Source organism: Micropterus dolomieu, linkage group LG21 (assembly GCF_021292245.1).
Source record: "Micropterus dolomieu isolate WLL.071019.BEF.003 ecotype Adirondacks linkage group LG21, ASM2129224v1, whole genome shotgun sequence".
Lineage (NCBI taxonomy): Eukaryota > Metazoa > Chordata > Actinopteri > Centrarchiformes > Centrarchidae > Micropterus > Micropterus dolomieu.
Window position 1 is genome coordinate 32,515,116 of NC_060170.1, and position 7,381 is coordinate 32,522,496.

Genomic DNA, 7,381 nt, shown 5'->3' on the forward strand with positions numbered 1-7,381 from the left:
TTGGTTCTGCAACACACTGCAATAACAGTTGCAGTGCATTGCAATAGACCAAGTGTATTTTAAGGCACACAAATCCACAGATTTAGTATCCAGACAATGATTATTCCTAACAGAGATTTAGTCTCTTCAGGATGGACCATATCGTGATATGTAAAATTGCAATCTTCAAGGGAGTGAGACCTATTGAGCATAAAATCAAGCACTTATTACTGCCTCTAAATGAAAACTAATATATTTAAACAAACATATTGTCTGAACACTAATGTTGGCTGATGTTGGGATCATTTCCAGGTGTTAATTTCCCATACCAGGCACATAATTACATAAACTACTATCCTCGTGACTCCTTTGGAGGTTTTCCTGTCCTTTTAATATTTGTTACTTGATGTAGCCTGCCATTTTAATCACACCACAAGGAGCCCTTTTAATTGCACATATCACATTTAGTCATTTTTGAAATTGGATGGAATATTTTTATTTATTTTTCCCCGCAGATTAAGGTTTTTAAACCCTCAATTGTATGGCCCCACCTTCTTGCATTATACAGTTATACAGGAACAGGGATTACGGGATGTCACTTGTAAAAACAATTATGCAAACAACAAAAAGTTGGTATTTGGAGATTCAGATTTACATTTACATAATGCAAGTAAATCACACCAAATCTGTTTCATGAATTTTTTCCCATCAATAAATTCAGATGAAAGAAAAAACATAGCAGGAAAGCACAGGTGTAATTAATACCATTAACGAACCCTCTGTCCTATTTAAGTGTATCAGTAGGCCATATTAGTGTGCATAGCAGTAGCACCCCGGAACAGGTAAAGTTAAACTGAGTGCAGCCCTTGTTAATACTACAAATTACAGCTGTGCTTTTCCTGTGTGCTGTGAAAAATGCCTGTTTCTAGAAGTCTTTATAATTCCTTTCCACACATTATCCAGAGAGACATCATGGATAGATCACTGTCATGTCTTTTCATATGAGACTTTTGTATATCAAGACCATGCAAATACACACAGGTGAAGCTCACTCTTCAACACAAATTCACAGGAGTGTCAGAGAGATGTCAATCAACCACAGCCTTTACACGCCCACACACAGCCCTCAGAAGAGGTCTATTCAGACACGATAAGAGAAAACAAAAGGTTGGGAGGATGACAGGTGTGTAGGGCCTTTAAGCTACAGCATACCACTCTGTTGCTGAAAACTTGGTTTTGACCATGTGCAGTTTGTGAGAAATAAATTTTAGGTTGCAGATTCTTAGGACTCATATTTAACTCAGAGATAAGTCTTGGTCTCAGTGATTTTCGGTTAAACAGTGATTACTAATCAAAGGGTCCTACAATAAACGTCTGCGAGCGTGTAGGTGAAATAGTAACGCAGACAAATGGATGATACGATGATGGTATGGGGACATCTTTGTGCTATGTACATTAGCATTTCCTTTTTTCAGCTCAGGAAGAGCCATTGAGTGTACGCTAATACTCCAGATGTGATTTGCCATTTGTTTTGCAGTTTACTGTTTGCTGTTGTGTCTTTGCACTTGAGTGTATTTAAGGAGAGGGAGACTGCATGTCGAGAGAGAACCGTGATCTTTCTCTCCATGGCCATGTAGTATTCACCACATCTTTGACTCCGTGATCTTAATTCTTTGGGAAGAATTTTTCCCTGACAAGTTTCAGCACTAACAATAGAGAAGAAATTGAAATGACCCTTTGCATTCACAAAAATATATTACCGCTCTATACTGAGAGCCAGTGTTATATGAATCACATTAGCCTTATACCTACCTCATTATAATTTCATGGCCAGTGTAGCATTTCATTACTGGGAATTATAGAGCAACAGCAGTATAACATATAAATGGTATTATGTGTTTGTCAGTTCAATTATAGCAGAAATGATATGCTTCACACCCTTGAGTGCTTAATGAAAGTGAAAGTCGTGTTCAAAATGTCTGCTGTATTTCTTGATTAAGTCACATAGGGTGGCAATTATCAGCAAAGCTATCATAGTGCACATTCACTATGATCAAGTGACACTCTCAGGCTTTTTACTGAGAGACTGAAATGATTGTGATTCAGGGTCCTTCTGCAGTGTTGGATCATGCATGTTTTGTGGCTGTTGTGAGCTGACTGAAGCGGTCTGTGATTGAGTGAGTGGTCAGGAGAAAGCCACTCCGGACCCAGAGTGAATGGTTCTTTGTGGGACAGGCACCTGCAGAGATCTGCCTCCTGCTCCTGAAGTGATTAACATGCACCTCCAACCTCCATGGCCTTCCCACTCCCCAGTCCTTCGGCCGCCCATCCTGGCACTGTTCTGTTGTCTTGGCACCTGTTCTACATCGTCCATCCTGCAAAGGCTATAACTCATGTCTTTGTCTGTGCAGGACAAACACAGCGTGACTGCAAAACTGTTGGAATTGCATCGATTTCCTTTGTCAATGAGTTAAGTTCGGATGTTCTGTAAAAGGTAGACTGTGTGGATTTGTTTTAGCAGGGGATGGATGTTTGGAAAATATGTTTAAAGAAAGTTTTAATAAGTAATTCCCAAGGCACGAGTTGCATCGCTTATTTTTCTGCTACAAAGTATAATAGCAAATAAGCCTGGTTTTAACTGAACTTTTTATATCAGAACGATAATGGTAAAAAAATTGTAAAATATATATAATCCAATCTGTAAGAAGTGAATTGTTTGAGTGGACAAATATAACTATCTTCAGTCTTTTAGATGTTATTTCTTTTGTTAACAATAGCATTTTAACATTAGCAAATTATAATATAACGGGGTCCAACTTTACGCTAACACTAAAGGTTAGGCAGCTAATATGCTGTTAAGGATTAGTTTGTTGTAAACAGTGATATTGTGTTTGACATTAAAGTTACAGAAGGCTTACCATTAGGTTCTTGTCCTGAGCAGAAAGAAGCCTAAAATACTGTAAAATATAAATATATTTTTATTTTTGTGTTTTATTTACATTATTTGCTAAACTCAAATACTGACATTGACAACAGGTTATGTTTTTTTATTTTGGAGGATACATTAGCATCTCTTTCACATGGTTTATAGGAATAAGATAAATGTTAGCTTCTACAACAGGCTAACATCACCTGCACTTTGGCTAATACCACCAGGTTGTTTTTGTTTAGGCAGGCTAATTTAGCGCAATATTTCTTTTCACATCAAACACACATTTGGCTAGTTTCGTAGACGACAAATAAAATGGAGAAGCTAATTAGAGACCATGCTAATTGCTAATGGTCGTGACAAACCTCACTTCTGGGGACTCAATTCTCTTCTCACTGGCTCACAGACATGGGGTCCCCCGACGTGAGCTTTGAGGTTGGACTGTCTTGAATGGATTTGGTTCCTTTTTAAGTAGCCATACATTTTTTTGGCCCTACCGTCTTTCCTAGCAGTGAATTAAGCCCTGTTCTTCTCAACTCCAGTTTATTCTGTAGCGCTCTGATCTTTTATGTTCTGTCTTCTGTTTTTCATTTGAACTATAAAACTAATATATTCATTTTCCTGCTGAGTGAGTTTGGGTACAGCTGGCAGATTTATTATTATAATATTTATATCAAAGTGTGAGACTATGATTAGAATTGTAATGTGCAATGTCAAGTGATATTGCCTACATGTATTTTCCTGGTCTTAAAAAGACTTCAGAACAGTTAACTGATTGACATTTGTCAGTTGCAGCTGAGTTTAATGAAGAGTGAATGCCTCTCCCTGCTCGGTCTATATGACCATTACCAATGATATTTCTAGGCACTCACCCAACCACAGATTAGATTATATATTATGAAAGCATTAACAACCTGCAGAATGTCATTACAGTATCATTATTGCATTATTGCATATTACAAACCACGGATTTATAATTCAAAATGCATGTCTAAGCAAGAATTCTTCATTACTTCAATCACAACTTTGTTTTTACCAGTGGGGTTATTTCAGTCTGCAGTCGTTTGCTATCATTATGAGTCATATTCTCAGTAGGTTTAATTTTTTTCTCAGCCTGCTGCTGTGTTGTGTCCTCAGATGCCGGGGTCAGTGCAGGCAGCTCTCTGCTGCCAGACACAAGATGACGCTTGTGTCAGAATTGGTTTTAAATCAGATTTTTGTGGCATCATCTCCCTACCCAATTGTTGGGACCTCTGGTGGCGATATTATTAGAATATCAGCTGGCCTGTGCTTTGAAACATGCTGACTCGCTGATAATCCACTTCCCTTTCTTTTGCCCTCCCTGTGTCATGGGCTCTGCATTAAAATAGAGCGCTGATTGAATTCCTCTCCTGAGTAGTCCTGAAACCCGTCCCTCCCCCCTCTCCGCTCTCTCCTCCTCCCTCAGTGGATTGATATAGCTGTTTAGCTTTATTTTCCCTCAGCAAAGGACACACACAATATTTTGACCCAGTGAATGGTAATGTGACGTTCATCTGATGGCTTCGACTTGAGGCAGTGTCCAAACAGAACTGTGGATGTCTGCCCGTGTGTGTCTGTCCATACCCTCCCGCCACCATCACCACCACCAACACGCCCTGCTCCTCCTCCACTCCCAGACTTGGGTCTTGAGGATTAACCCCACCCTCTACATGCTGGCCTGCCTTGATTATGTCCAGGGATAAGAGCTGCTTAATTGTAATCACTGGAGCTGTCCTGAGCAGCATAAACACAGGAACATGGACCAGGCCACACACTGCGGCTGGGCACACAGGGGAACAGTGATAAGCACTGCTTCTTATTGATTATCTCTGCAAAGGAGGTTATGCTTTCTATGTCATCTGCCAGTTAACAGGATACTAATTGTCATATTTATGAAACTCAACAAGCACTGTACACATTTAATTATGGAGCTATGATGTGAAAGAAACCCCACAAGTCATGTTAGCGTGAATCTGTCTATTTATACATAGCATGGCCTTAGTGCTAAAAGTGACATATTTTTAAAATGAATTTAGCAATTACAGCCAAAGTGGTTCTGCTAATTATTTTTGCATTTTATCAAGGTGATGTGACAACAACATGATCAATTTAATTAACGTTGTCGGTGATGAATATGACTCACTTGACATTTTGTAAAATTCACATTATTGTGTTAAAAAGCTCTAAACATCTAGATGACATCTGCTGCATGTGCTTTGGCCAAACTGAAATCTCAGTGACTTCAACTGTTTTGAATTTGCTGACATATTTTATAGTTGCAAATCATCACAATACTGATTAGCCTGCAGCCTTTCTCGCAGATAATTTGTAGCTTTGTTCCTATTTGACGTTTGCGCTGGAGTTTGAAATGAGGTTGGCACATCATTAGATTATTCATGTGGGGATAAGGCACTTTAACAATAACTGTAATTTGTTTGCTTAATTGCTTCACAAAGAAAGGTTGGGGATGTGATAGTACAAGACTTAACTATTTCTCTGCAGCGTCTGTTGTGAGAATTTCCGTGAACTGGGGTCAGCACGCCAAGCTCTTTGCTTTCCCTGCCATCTGGCAAACAGTGCCTTATGCCTTTCCTTTGGGTGCTGAGCCCAAATGGCGAGGATCCCACATATCTTTTCCCTATTCCCGTTGGTCTGAATCTTTCTGTTTACGGCTGATATAAAAAGTTTTGGATCACACGTTGAATCAAGTGGAGTCTTGATTCTTGAGTCTTGGACTTGGCGGAAGCTGTATTCTTGAGATTTTCACGCATTGAATCACGACGCTCAGCCATAGAGTGGAGAGCATCCATTTTAGTGACCTCAGGATTGCATGTTATTTTCTGCTGGCTTCATTGGACCCAGATAAGAAGCAAAAAATTGAATCATGGGTAGGTAGTCCGTAGTGAGATTCAGTGTGGGAAAAGTGTGTCCTCTCAACTTTCTACCTCTGGAGAGTACAGCTGGATGTCTGTTCCACAGAAAAGGACATCTTTATCTAAAAAAAAAAACTCCAATGAAGATTTTTAGGGGAACAAGTAAATTGAGAAAAATCTCTTGCTGAAGGCAGTCTAGCAGAACTGGTTGGCCATCTGCCATTTTAGTCATGTCAGTGCTGAGGTCAAATCTCAGGCGACCTGTCCTTGGTGCACTACACCATCAGAGCCAATTACTGCCCTCTTATATCCCCCTTGAATACACTTTGTCCTTATCTTTCCTACAGAGTTACGATGTTAATACCAGGAGGTGGTTACAATGAGGAGTTCAGTTGCTGCAATATGATATTTATCAATTGTGGTTTTGTTATGTGTGTTATCACTCCTTACAACATGTTTTTGACACTAAACAAATGAGATATACTGTAATTTCTTAATTAGTGCGCTTTAGAGGTGCTGGTAGGTATATTTTGTGATCTTTGGACCGAACCAGGCTAGCTGTCTCAGCTTGCTTCCTCCTCCTTCCTCCCAGTCCTCATGCTAAGCTAAGCTAAACGCCTCCTGACTCCAGCTTCACATTGGAGTGTGACACAGGAGTAGATTATCACTCCTGTCCCATCCCGCTCACACAAAAGGAATCCTGTCCCATCAAAATCCCACGACAGAGTAAAATCATGTTTCTGTCTCGTCCAAAGCCCAGAGGAAAGTCTTCCGTCCCATCCCACTCTCAATAAAAAAAAGCATCAGAAAATAGCATTTATTCATATTAAAACTGCATCAGAGATGCAAATCAAAAACTGTCTTAAAATTGCACAGCACAAAAACTGTTAAACTGTAAAACTGTTATTACTGCTGTTTTTGTGTCACACCTTATTTATGTATTTAATTATTTACTTGTTTTATTTATTTGCCACACCTTATTATTACTATGTTTTTTTACCAACATCAAAAGAAGCACACAAAATTTTATTATATCTGAGTATAATGACAATAATGATCATTCTTTCATAATTATATATTAAAAACAGACATCCCTGTACTGCCCACTCCCATTGACTTTTTTTCCTGTCCCATCCCAGTCCTGTGATGAATGGTGAAATTGGACAATGTTTCAGGTGTAGCCAGCGGTTATGTGTTGTCATATCACGGTCAGACAACAGCCCATGGGTTCTGAGATTGTATTTTGGTCAATGCATTCCCCCTCTGTTGCTCTCCAATTGAACTGTTTTCCTGCATGCAATTAAAGCCTGCGCGAACAGAAACCAGAACTTTTCTGATACCAAAATATTGTCCCTTGCCTACAGATTCCGCATTCATATGCATATATCTGTTTATAGAGATTACATTTTATTGAGCTTTAAAGATGAACATTATGAATACTGTTGTCACACGGCCCACTGACGCATGGGATTCCTGAAACAATACTTGAAAGGACACACAGAGAAGCAGCCAGCAACAGTTTTAATTTAGAGAGAGAGAGAAAAAAAGTATTCGGATATGTGTGAACCTCATTAGAGAT